Source organism: Geospiza fortis, unplaced genomic scaffold, assembly GCF_000277835.1.
Source record: "Geospiza fortis unplaced genomic scaffold, GeoFor_1.0 scaffold231, whole genome shotgun sequence".
NCBI lineage: Eukaryota > Metazoa > Chordata > Aves > Passeriformes > Thraupidae > Geospiza > Geospiza fortis.
In genome coordinates, this window is record NW_005054351.1 from 2050194 (window position 1) to 2063944 (window position 13751).

The window sequence follows — 13751 nt, forward strand, 5'->3', positions numbered from 1 at the left end:
TCTATCTTTGCTAACCTGAGACAAATATTTTCCATCAGCTGTTAATTTTAACTTGTATGTTGAACCCTGGGGAATTGTTTGGGTATGTTTTTTGAAGCAGATTTTGTATCCCCTTAAAATGGGATAATTAGACTGTGGAATCACAGGTTATTCTGACATCCAGAAGACTTGGGCTTTATTTTGTTCCCTTCCAGCAGGCTTGGGGCTTTTGTTAGGATTTTTTTTTCTGTTTGTTTTGTTTTTGTTTTTAATATGTGCACCCTAAGATCTGGGCTTATGAGCAAGAATTTTAAAAGGATTAGGCTCAGGCTGAGATACCATAGTGATAAGGGTGGTACCTACCCAACTGCACTGCAACTTGTTCATTTTCCATTAGATCTCAGTCAGTTTACAAAGGAGGATTGGGAAAAACTTGGCAAGAGTGGAAAGTCACTGCACAAGGTTTTCTCTGGGACATGAAGGTTCAGAGAGGAGGAGGATGTGCTGAAAGCTGCCCCAGCTCAAGTACTGTGCTGTGTTATCAGCTGTGCACTACTGCCCATGGCCAGAAGGAAGACTGCCCAGTGTCTGGAGCTGGACTAACCCAGGCTGGCAAGTGCCACTGCAGGTTTGGCCACTTCTGAGCTCTACTCTCAGCAGCTTTGTGATGCCAAGTTTTCACCTTCTGTGTGAACTGCAGAAGCCTCTGCAGGTGGTGGACTTTGAGGACAATAATGTCTCCTACTCCTATAGCTCTCCTTTGGCTTTCCTCATTGAAATCACTTACAGGAGCAGCTTACTTTGGCAGTTAGGCCACATGTTGTAGGTGTTGGGAAAATTTTGGCTAGGGGCATTTGAGTGAAATTGTCTGTGAGCCAGCAGCTGGACTTCTGAGAGTTTGATTTGGCAGCATAGGGACATCTTTTTGACTTTCAAGATTCTGTTTTATCATCTGTTATGTCTTTGCAGACTGGCTTATTGAAAAAGATGTGAGATCAGCACCAAAACCTGCTAAGCCAAAGTTAATACTGGTGTTGAAGTATAGGCCAGGCTGTAACATAAAATCAGGATTTTCCAGACTGTATAATATAATTTGCCATTCATATCTTCCACATTAACCTCTCCTGGAGAAAAGCCTGGCCATTTGCCTGAAGATCCACTTTTTGCAGATTTGGGCTCTGTGGGGAAGGGCAAAGGAGGGATCTTTTAACCCGAAGACCTGCTTTTTCCTAACTGTTTAATTTGAACTTTCATTTGAAAAACAGAAAAAAGCTAAACAGGTTTCCTATAAGTGATTAAGGGGTAATGAAACAGTTTTTCATGTGATCTGGCTGAGACATTCAAACAGAGAAAGGTGTCTTAGATTTTGGAAGCCTTGGCAAAAAAATTTCTCAAAGCCTCCTTTCAAAATCTCCACCTTCACACTGACTTTTGCAGAGCTATTCAAGTAGTGGATCAGCTTTTGGAACTCTAAAAAACCAACTGAAGGATTTATATTTATATTGCAGTATCACAAAATTAGGCTTCCTTTCTTTCCACTTTGTACTGTTCTTAAGAAGAAATAAGATGGATAAAGAGATGTGCTTTGAAGCTGTAAGTCAGATGTCTATTTAGAGAGTCCCAGCCTCCTGAGGGAACAAATTTGGACTAGGAATCACAGGGAGGAAGGCTGTCAAGAGCTTTCCCATCGATTTTCCCAGGGTGCCTCACTGCATTTTGATGGCTATAGCAGAAGATTCCCCAAAGGGGCAGAAACATTTTGTCAAATACTTTTGAATTTCCAAGGCCTGGTTTGGGTTGTCACAGAACATTACTGAAAAAACAGTGGTGCATTCCCACCTTGAAGAATGCACCCTGCTTTTGCCAACTTTCAGCAGGGGCACAGGAGTGCTCATCCTTCAGGTGAAGTCTATAGCAATGTTACCAGGCTTTTACACCAAGCAGCAAGAACAGCACAGCGAGGCCAAAACAAAATTCAGGTACCTGCAGAGTTGCTTCTCAGGTTTGCTGGATTCCCAGGAAGACAGATCATCCATTCAAGCAGAACATAAACAGGCTTAATTAGCACAGGATTGGCAAGAGAGCATATTTCTTTTCAGCATGAGTTCTGCTTATGAGCAGCCAGTTGAGGACTTTTGAAAAGCTGTTTATCTATAAGAAATCTTGGAGAGAATACAAGGGAGCTTTTCTGAAGCCTTCCTTTTTCTATTACATTATTAATAACAGTTGCTTCCCAGGTCACTGTTTCTCTTCTTTGATGAGTAGGTGCCTTCATCCCCCCTGCTCACTGCAGCTACAAGAAATACTGTGTTGAGATCATTCTGTCTCCTAAGCTTTAGCTTTCCTGCCTCTCTCTGGAAAGATGGCAGAGTTCAGTTCTTGCCTTCCCTCCCACCATGGCTCTTGCTGCTCTGGCTGTGAAGTGAAGGAATAAACACTGGCCGGCAAAACTCCACCCTACTAGAAACTTATTAAACAATTAAATGGACTGTAAGTCATATCCATCATCCCAGAAGGAACCTAGACACCTATACAGAGAACTCAGAGTGCCAGGACAATGAATAAAATGCTAGGAATCCCATTGTATAAGGCAGTCAGCAACAAAGATGCATTCCCATGCTCTTAAAGGAAGTAGTGGTGGGATCAGATCCAGGTGAGATCTAGGTTGTTCTGGAATTGCACTGGCCATTCTTACTTACCTCCACAGGATTGTTAAGAAGTGGAGTGTCTTCAGGAAAAGATACAGACTTTGGAATAACCAGGTTGAATTTAAGGGTTCTTTTGATTTTTGTTCAGTTGGATTACCCTTTAGAGTTCTGGAATCTGCATCTGGCTATGAATTAAAATTTGCTTCCTTTCAAAAGAAAAAGAAGGGTGACCATGATAGCAGTCAGAAAAGAAGACAATTGTTCTCCCATTCTGTTAGCAGGAGACCAAAGGGACAACTATATAGAGAGAGAAGTTTAAAAAATAATTTAAAAGCAATTTTCTGGTATTTTACTCTATTTAAATTACAACAAAGCATCAAGGGGGAGGAGTGGGTACCAGACCAAGCACAAGCAGTAAAATACAACCAAAAGCAATAGAGATTATTTTTCCCTTTAATAATTAAGAAATCATCTGTCCCTATCAATACAGTGTAACAGATTGCTCTATTCTGGAAGATTCATCCTGCACAGCCAGGTGCTCTCATTGTAGTCATAGATAATCTGGAGACAGCTTTGCCCAGGCTACCAATCTTGAGCAACTGCAGTAAATTGTAACACAAGTCTCTATGTTTTCTAGTTATGTCTTAGAACTGGTTTTGCCCTGCTTTCAAAAGTGGATTGACCCAGTGACCAGTAGCAGACTGGCTGGTGATCAACACTTGGGGTGTTTTCAGTAATAACATCTATAACTTGGAAAAGACTGTCAAGCAGTAGGGAAGGATAATTAACTTCGGTGGTTAAGCCAAAATCCACTAGAGGCGGGAAATTACCTAATGTTAGAATGGGCAGGCTACCCCATGCTCTTCGAAGGACACGACAGTAACCCTGAATGATGCCCAGTACCACTTTCTGACAGTAACTCAGGTCTGGGGCAGCTGCTGCTGTGGTCTAATGGTGTTTGATGGAGCAGCTCAGCTGGGGCTTCCTGACTGCTCTCCTGTGGCTTTGAGGTAGGGGAGGAGCCTGTGGAAGACAGGGAGAGCTACAGAGAGGCTTAAACTGTCTGTAAGCAGCTGTATGGGAAATGGAGGCTTTGTAATACTCCCCAGCCTAGCAAGCTGAGGTATAAAAAACATCCTTCAGTAGGGGTTTGTTACTAGACATAGATCAAAGTGGGCAAAACACTGAAAGTGGCTGCAGCCAGTCACTGGAGCAGTTGGTGAATGGTGGATTCTATCCTTGCAGAGACATTGGAAGTGTTCTCCTTGCAAAGATATCTTGATTCACTCAACTATTAACTAAAGACTTTGTGTTACATAGTTTAGACCAGGCAATCCTGGCAGTCCCTTTCCGGTCTGGGACCCCACCAGCTCTTTGACTTTCTGACTTCTCCACAAAACTAAGAATATAAAATCTCTCTTTGCTGAGTTTCATTTCAGTTCTCCTCTCCAGGAAGCATGTTTTACTGTGGCACTGGACGGAAGACACAGGAAGAGATGTCTTTGAACTATATGTCCTTGCAGGGTCAGCTGCTTTGCACTTGCTATTTGCACTTGCTTTGCACTTGCTGAGCTGTACAGTCAGAACAGATCCCTAAAGCTTTAAGGCTGTGGCTAATTCTTCCCTCCTCCATCACAAAGAAATAAGTGTAGCTCCACATGTTTGTTGTAGAAACTGCTTCGTACACAAAGTCCAGTGGAAATCATGCTGGCATGGCATGGAATAAGGCTTGGAAGGATTTTCCCTGCCCCTGCTCTCCATCCCCTCAAAAGGGAATTTGCACTTACTGTGTGATGTTGCAGTGAAAGCTTTATTATGGATGTGTACTTGCTGCTGACTTCTGCTGCTTCACGTGTCTGTCTTCATGCTGGCCTGCAGGAGGGATAAATCAGAGTGTGGCACCTGGGGAAAAAAAAAACAGGTAAAAAGAGGGATGTGGGGTCATCAGGGAACAGTTTCGTTTGCTGGCAGGAATCTGTGAAGAAAGCAAAACTAGATGTAGAATAGAAGTAGTATGTAGGGACTGGAATGTGCAGTGCCCAGCCTAGAAATGTTTTGTCTCCCTATTTGCAGGGTTGTCAGACAGTGCTGTCAGACCACGGGGTGGCAATATTTAGGCTCGGTGTGCAGAAGTTAGCCATTTGAGGGAGTCATGTTGTGCTCAGTATGCGGCAGAGATAGAAAACAAAATGACTTCGGTTACTGTTCCAGTTAATACTTGGTGTTCTTTGTTATATTTCACACAAGGCTATCACCCCCTCTGATGAAAACAGCAGTATGTCTAAGGATGCAAGTTGCATTCTTTCTGGTTGTCTTTGTCCTAAGTTAAAGTCTATACCTGTGTTAATATATCATATAATGTGTCTTTCCTAGGAGGAAAACCAGCTACCTCAGGAAGAAAATAGCTTTAAGTACTGGTTCTTTTGAAATAATGATGTTCAATAGCAGAGTCAAAACTTCATGACAGTAAAAATCTTTGTGGAAAAAATGTACTTTTTCTTTTCTACTTGATGACAGAACTATAAGGAGAAGCTGTAGACCAGTGGTAAAAAAAAAAACAAACCCTGTATATTTTTTTGCTAATGATGCCAAATGAATAACCTTTTGCTAATAAATAGGAATGGGACAAGAAATAGAGTGCTGTCTTTCCTAAAATTTCTAGTAAGAGCACAGATCAAAATTTAAACTCCTGCCTTTGTGTTTGCTTTTGATTTTGGAAAGCTTATGTCCATTACTTAATTTTGTTGATGTAGAAAAAACAAGGGTGGAAGTAGATTTAAGTCCTATTTAATTTTGCTATCTGTCCAACATACTCATTGCTACAACCTGGGTGAAGAGAGCTATGAGTAACAGCAGCTTTATTTCCATCCTGAAACACAGGAATGTTTTTTCCTATGCTTACATACCTGAGGGAAGAACTTAGTGTTGCTTAATAAAGGCTCATAGTTTTATTAGCTATTCAGGCTTCAAACAGTCTTTCATGCAGTGGAAAATAAAATAAATATTCCACTGAGCTAAACAGTGGAGAAGTTATTGTGGATGGTGACAGAGCTGAACTGTGCTGTAAAAAAAGCAGTATATAAACAGAGGCTCATATATTTTTTTTATGTGCTCAGTCCTTGTTCCCTTAGTGAAAGCCCTGCCACAGATCAAGGGTTTCACCTAAGGATGAAAGGTCATCTCAGCTGGCTGGCTGCCTCAGGCATCCCTGAATATTCAGCATCCTGTGAGAACTTAGCACAGGGAAAATGGACCCATTTCTTAAAGCTGTAGATTTGTATCTGAGAGTTGGTAAGCTAGGTGAGTTGCACTGGAAATCTGATGCCTGTATTGTGACTGGTATTGTGGGGTGCTTAATTGTTTTTTCATCTCTTGTGAGTTTATATAAAATACCTGCTGCTTTACAGAAATGCTCTATATAGTGGAATAATTAAAAATGTTTATATTTACATAGAATAGGCTACTACCTTGAAAAATGCTGTTTGAAAAATTGAATAGTTAGAACATAAATGCAGCTTGACATAATAGAGCAGGCATGAGGCTGATGAGGAATCTGGATTCCTCTTCTGTCTGAAATGACTGGCACAGAATTTCTTTAGCAGCCATTATCCTGACAAGGACTAATATGCTATGTTTCCACTAGAATTTATTATGTGGATTTACAGAAGAACAGTTCTTGCCCTCTCTTTGCAATTTGACTCAAAACTTTACACTACCTTGGTTTTGCTGCTTGCTATTGGACTAGGAGAGCAAGAATTTAATAGAGGCTTTCAGGCTGAACTCTAAAAGTAGAGTGAAAACTGAATTAAGCCTTGCAATGAGAACACTCATTAGCTAGGGTATAAGGGCATTTAGCAGGCAATATTACCTTAATTGGTTATAATATGAAACTCTCTCAAAGTCCCTGTTGTCTAGACATCCATGGAAGACCTTGGACTGGTGTCTCCTGTGTAGTGTGCATGAAGCTCTGGGGATGTCTTTTAGTTGCCAGCTGGAGGCACCAGTGCTGAAAGAGTGACTCCAGCTCAAGGGGGACCCTCCAGTGGCTGAGAGGAACTATAAATGCTACTGTCAGAGCTCTTGCTCTTGGCACAGGCAAAATCTTCATTTTATCACTCAACAGAGTGAGTTTTGGTTCAAACACAAAACGGCTGCCTTTGGCAATGTCAACAGTGGTTAGGGAGCTGCTGCTCAAGTCATCCAGAACTGGGGAGATCAAGTGGCTCCATCCAGAAAGAGGTGCAAAACCCATCACATTATCATGACAGGCCCAGCTGTGCTTGCCACCTGCAAGCTCTTTGGTCTGGGAGCCACTGGCAGCAGCTGATTAAAGAAGCTCAGAAATTACTTATTCAGAAGTGAGCAGTCATTAGTCACTCAGAGGTATCTGGTGTACCTGAGAGGTATCAGATTTTAAAGAGGGGCTGAAGTATTGGCATCCCTTTGTAGACTGGGCCTGAAGGAGCCTTTCCACGGATCCTTTGTCTTTAATGCCAGATTTTCACTGTATACCTTGGAAATATTCTCTTAGCAAAGTTTTTGTTTTCTCTGGCTTGCTGAGGTAGCTGTTTGCTGCTTTTTCACCCTTACTGCATCTTGGCCAGCGTCATCCAGCTGAAGACCACTCACTTTCCTACTTCCCATATTATTTGGATGCTATTGTGCTGTTTCTGACTGCCATGGCTGTGACAATCTGATCTCTTGCAGTGCTCTGTTGTTGTTCCCAGTACAAAGAAGTTCCCCATCATAGAGCCCAGCCTTTTTAACATGTGTTTCTGGAAACTGTTTACTTCAGATATCTTAATTCTATTTTTGTTTTGCTTTCTGTTTACAAGGAAATTAAACTTCAGTGCCCATTTCTTCATAAAAGTAATCTGAGCAGACAGTTCCTTTTGCTCCCTGTGCTGCTGCAGTCTTCCTGAACATCAATTTCTGGCTGCCGTTCTGGTCCTGTGAGGCAGTGCCTGAACAGGACAGCCTGCTGTAACTTACACGGACAGGCTTGCCCTTGCTCCAGCATATGAAGAATACAAAAGTGAGTTTCCAGAAAGTTTTGTACTTTCTTTTTAACTGGCCCCGAGTACTGCTGGGTCTGGCTGTCAGTGGGTTAAAAAGTTCCCTTTGCAGTGTTGAAATAAAAAGTAAGTCTGTGTTTCTTCACTGCTGGATCCCCCCTTGGATCCTACTTAGCAGGGTTATTCCATTTCTATTTCCAACTTTTATATTGGTTTGGCACATCTGCTTTAAGGAATCCAAAGTAATTTGTGCTTAAATAGCACCCTGGTTTTATTTACATATAAAACTGCTAAAGTGAAAAATGCATTAGACAGTTCTGAACAAACTTGGACCCCTGGGGAATTTATCTTCATCTGCAATTTTAGTCTCCATTTCCATAATCTTCAGTGAACAGTGTTATAGTCGCGGCAGAAATCTCAGCAGCAGCACTCAGATTCAGACAAGTAGCCCACAAGGACATACAGCAGAGCTGCCAATTCCTTGGTTTCTCTAGATGCACCAAGCTTCCTCAAAGGTTTTTTTTGGTGCTGAAGGAGGTGGACTTGGGACAAGTCAGTACATCTGTATTTTAATTTTTTGAAGAGAGAAATGAGTGAAATAGAAATTCAACAGATGATTCCCAGAGAATTTTTTTTCACCTTATATCTTGCTTAGAATCTCCCCCATGGGGATATAAAGATCTTTTTACAGGATAGTTCCAAGGAGTTTCCATATAACAAAGTAAAGATGCCAAAATGTATTGGGACTCTGAGCTCTTTGAGAAAGGGATTGTATCATGGGTTCTCTCTCTGACCAGGATCCTAAGTAAATGATCAGACAACCACAAATAACAAAAATCTCTGAGCAAGGAACCACCTTCTTGCTTACGTAGAAGTCAACATCAAGGTAGTGACTGGCAGTTTAAGCAGTTCTGTATTAAGCTGGATCTCTACTGCCAAGGGAAAAGACTTCTGAGCATGTTTCCATGCTCTGCTGAGCACTATCGAGTAACCACAGTGCTGAGCAGAGCCCCTGTTGCTTTTCAAATATGCGCACACTTTATGTAGCCTGAGTATTCCTTGGTGCAGAGATTGGTCTTCTGAAGAGGAAATGCTTAATTTCATCTGATACCCCATCAGTTAGGCAGCTCAGATCTCTCAGTATCAAATCCTTCCCCCATCAGTGATGATTTAAATTCTTGTTTTTCCCTTTCACAGAAGGCAGCAACCAAGACTGGTTTGCCTGGTATTCCTTTTCTCACTGTCATGGATGTTGCCCTTTGCCTACCACAATTAAGTAATTACATTTACTTACTGAATCCATATTTGTGATTTTTGGGCACAAGAAGGTAACAAGTAGAGTTTGAAATGCATAATTTATCTTTGCATCAATATTCTCTGTGTCTGTCTTTGCCACAACTTTTGAACAATCCCTAATGCTTATTGTTAGGAAGCTTCCTCTCTGTTGAGAGGGAATATTGCTCTTATGGTGAAATTCTGCTCTCTCTCTTTGTGTCTTCATTTTTCTCCCAGCTAGAGGAGAAGTAATAGTGATAAAATATCTAATGCTAGCTTTGATGTGCCTCTGATCCTTACCATGAGTATATAAAACCTGTTAATGTTTCCTGTGAAAGCAAGAGAGATCACTCAGAATTTGACTTGAGTGTTCTAGGCACGGACAAGTGGGAAGAGAGAGTGTCATTGATAGTGAAAAACATGTTGAAATTAACATGCATTCTGGAATAGTGCAGCATTTGCAAAGTATCTGTTTGATGCCTGTGAATTTTCCCTCCTGTTACACAGAAATTTATACTTGCATTCTACCATGACTCATCAAGGTATCTTGAAATAACGGTTTTTGGAGCACTAACCTAACTTTGTATGTGAAACAGCAGGTTGTCTCCCAATTCTGAAGTGGTTGGACTTCTGTCAGCCAGGGACCTCAAAGAACTTAGATCTTTCATGGAGTCCCCCAGGGAATCCTTAGAGATTATTGAAAGTGAAATGGGTTTACAGAAACATATGCTGAAAAAAAAGCATCATGTAAGGTGAAATCAAGAAACCATCCTTGAAATGCTGTGTAAATTGGTTATGAAATAGGATCTTCAGAGCTTCTCATATTAGAAGACTACTCGGAGCTTCTTATGTTCTCAGATGGGAAATAAGAGGTGCAACATTTATTCATGGTTGCTCATTTTTGTTGTCTTTTGTAGCTCTGAGCATTGTTAAATATGATGAACAATATGCTGTATTTTGATATTATGCTTGAAGTTGCAAATCTGCTGAGAAAATCACATAGACCTGATAATAATATTCCCACCTACTGAAGTAAATAGTTGAAGAGAGTATGGCATGTTCACAAATCAATTTAGAATATGGTTTCTGTACCTCCAGAAAGATGCTGCTCTCCTCCGTAATGGAAAGATCTGATAATCAGGCTCGTATGTCACTTGCATTCCATAAAACATTGCTTTCAGAACTTGTAATTTCATTTTAGCTGAAAGGAAGAGCTAACCTGCATTGTTGTGGGGGTTTTGTTTGTTTGTGTGTAGGTTTTTTGTCCTTTTTTTGTTGTTGTTTAGTTTTGTTGGTTTGTTGTTTGTTTTTTATATTTTTTCCTTCTGAATTATCAGAAGACTGTTTTGGTTTTTTTTTTGTTTTTCTGTTTTTGTTTGTTGGGTGGTTTTTTTGGTGGGATTTTTTTTTCAGGGAAGAAGTGTAGTAATTGCCAAATCAACTGTTGTAGTAAATTTTCAGTACTATGCTTCAATTGCTTTGTCTGTTGGCTGAAGTCAGGAATGTTGCTGTCTATAAAAGAGAATAAATTACTTTCCTGTATAATAGCCAAACCAGACAGGAATTCTCAGTCTTCTTTTCATTGCAACACTGATGCCAGAAATTCTGTGTTACAAAACAACACTTAAACAATTTTCTGATTATGCAATGCCTCTGATAATACCTCTTTTAATAACTTGCCATAAAAATTTTCCTAAAATTAGCACAGGAATACATTAATTCTAGAAATACTAACAAATGAGCTGCCCCTATTAACTGCTTCTTAAGTTAAAATAGGAAATAATTTAATTACATTTCCTTAAAACTATGGAGAAAATTCTCTTACTGGAAAGCAGTGTCATGCTTATAACTGTGGAATCTGTCTGTAGTTCCATGTTTTTCATAGGAGAAGCAAATTTTGGACCTGGTGCTTTGTTTGTGCTGTGTTTGCTTTGTAACATACCCTACAAAATGCTGTTCTTCTGGAACCAAGGCTCCATGATCATTAGCACTGGCTCTGGCAGCTGGGGTGCAGCAGGATGCATTTGACTTGATTGTGGGCAGGAGTCTGCATTTCTTTTGACTTAGGCAGGATACATGATGGTCAGTGTTGACTTTGAGGATTTTACATCTGGCTCACTCTGGCTGCAGGAGGCACTCTCAGCCATAAAGCAACCTATAAAAATACTGAACCTACAACAATCTTTGAATGCATTTGCACTTGGAAGGTGTGTCCTTAGATGGATTTGAGCTTTGCCTCATGTGGTGGGTGCATTTCTCATCTCACACAGGCAGCTCTGAAACCCAGTTTACTGTTTGCTGAATCCTGACACGTCCTTGCAAGCAGACATGTTAGTTAGTTGGGCAGCGTCCATCCTCAGGTAGTCTTTAGCCTCCCTCAGTCACTGGCATTGGTCTTTGAAGGTTATCTGGCCCACAGATGGCTGAAATAAAATTTACCCAGTGATAATGTTTGTATTAGCAGTTTCAGTTTTCATTTTATTGGGAAAGTCTTAGAAATTATTTTCTTCCTTGCAGCAAGAGACTATCCTTTTACCTATACAAAATTTCTGTATTTTTTAAATGAAGGATGGGCCATGTGGGATTGTTGAAAACCATCAGTCCCTTATAGGAAAGATGCATGAAAATGTGGGAGATTCTGGAACAACTAGGAACTTTTTTTTTTTTTTGTGAAATATTGGAAAATATGCAGCACTAATAATCATACGTCATGCATGGGATGGATAGAGTCCAAATGTCAAAAGGCAGATCAAAATATATTATATACTCATGAACTTATAAATACAGAATCTGGGGTGGGGTTGGGTAGCCATAATTTAAAACCTCTCTCAAATTATATAAAATCCAAATACAGGATAAGAAATGAGATATCCACAATAAATATAGTTACAACTCTAAGAGATATCTTCTGACTGTTTAATACACATTGATCATAGCCATATGAAATCATTCTGTAAAATCCAGGCAGAAGGACAATATTTAACATGTTTGCACAGATATATGTGCAAGAGGACTATTCTTCATTCTGACTTTAAACCCAGATTTAGGAAAAAAAATAGATGTTTGAATTCTTTTTGTTGAAGTGTTTTTTTATCAAATTCTAGTAACTGTAAGTATTCACTGTAAGTATTTAATATTCAATATTTGAAATTAAAACTGTGTAAAGTATAGGGTACAAACTTTTGCAGTATTGTATCTGAACAATGACTGAACATTTACATAAATAGTATTTTTATCTCCCACTTAAGTGAGAATTAATTTTTTTTATTTTAGGAAAGCAAAGACAGAAACTTCACCATTTTTCTGTGTGTTACCAGGGTAGCAGATTCAACTAAATCAGATTACTAATTCAACTGAGGAAAAAATTTGAATAATATGTAAAAATAAGCTTCAGCAGACCTCTCTATGTAGATCTATATGGATAGGCTTGCAATCTATTTATCTTAATATGGGACTGTTAATAAAATAGATAGCAGGATCAAAAAAACCCGTGAGTGATCTATTCCCATGAGCAGTTGACTTTATTTGGCTTAGTTACCAGGGTACTTGTTATTTAACAAGTTTAACATGACTGTATTAACCTGCTCTTAATTTTGTTCAAATACATTGGCTATCACAGCCAATTCCAGAAACAAGGTCAATATCTGCAGTTCTAACTATTCCTCTTTACAAGAAAACCTGATCATAACTGGGCTTTAATAGATCTGCAACATACTTGTTCTTGGGATGGTTTGATTTGGTGTCTCCCATGGGGGTGCTCTTGATTCCCTGTGATTTGATGTCTCCCATGGGTGTGCTGCTATTCAGCTCTGCTGCAATTGTTCTCTGAGTGCAGGAAGTACAGAATCAGAGACCATTCAGCATTATAGCCCACAAAACAAACAATTTTTTTTCTCATGCAGTGTCCTAAAATAACTAAAAAGGTTTACAGTGTTATCTGCAAAGCCCATGTTACTGCTTTCTTGTGCCAAAATGCTCATGGCTTATTAATATAACAACCTGTGAGAAAAGTTCTAATTTATTTTTACATTCATTCGTAAGATATTGAACACACTTCTGCTACAGGTTTTCCTCTTCATCAGCTAATATAATATTTATGGCAATTTTTATTATATTTCAGTTATTTGTAGATTGTAAAAAAATTACTGGGAACTGTAAAAATAACCACGATGTCAACCAAGGATTCTTTTAGCTCCTCCTGCTCTCTTGTTGACTCTCTGGTAGGGTTCCTATAGCAAAATAGATTTGTGTTCATGGATATTTATGGGTAAATTGCTTCTTTGTCAACTGACATACATTCAAGTAATACTTTTGTGATATTTTGTATGTAATTCCACAGTTTATTTCTGGTCAGATGTACCCTTTAATGTTCACAGAAAAAAAGAGGGCCTCTCTAATACCACATCTTTCACAATGAAACTAAATTTATAAAATCAAGCATGTTTTCCAACATTTTAGTAAAATAAAAGTACCAGAAAACTGAATGGGAGATAGTATGTTTAGAAATAAACAAGACTGGGAAAACAGGCAATTTTTAGCTGTCAGCTTAACTTCAAAAGTAACTGCTAAAACTCTGTGAAATTTCATGGTCATCCATAAGTAAGTATAAATCTCTGGGTTCCTAAAGCAATCTGCGTTTTATTACCAAAAATGAGCTGGAAAATTATTTCTGCCATTAAGTTTTAACAAAATCGCTCCATTACTTGAATGCGCAGAAATGCACAATGTTTAAAAATGCACAAAAGCATCTGTATGTTTTATAAGACAAGTAAAATATTTTATTTTTTTCTGTGAGTACCTTGAAAAAGCATGACCTACTTTTTCATACTCTCAT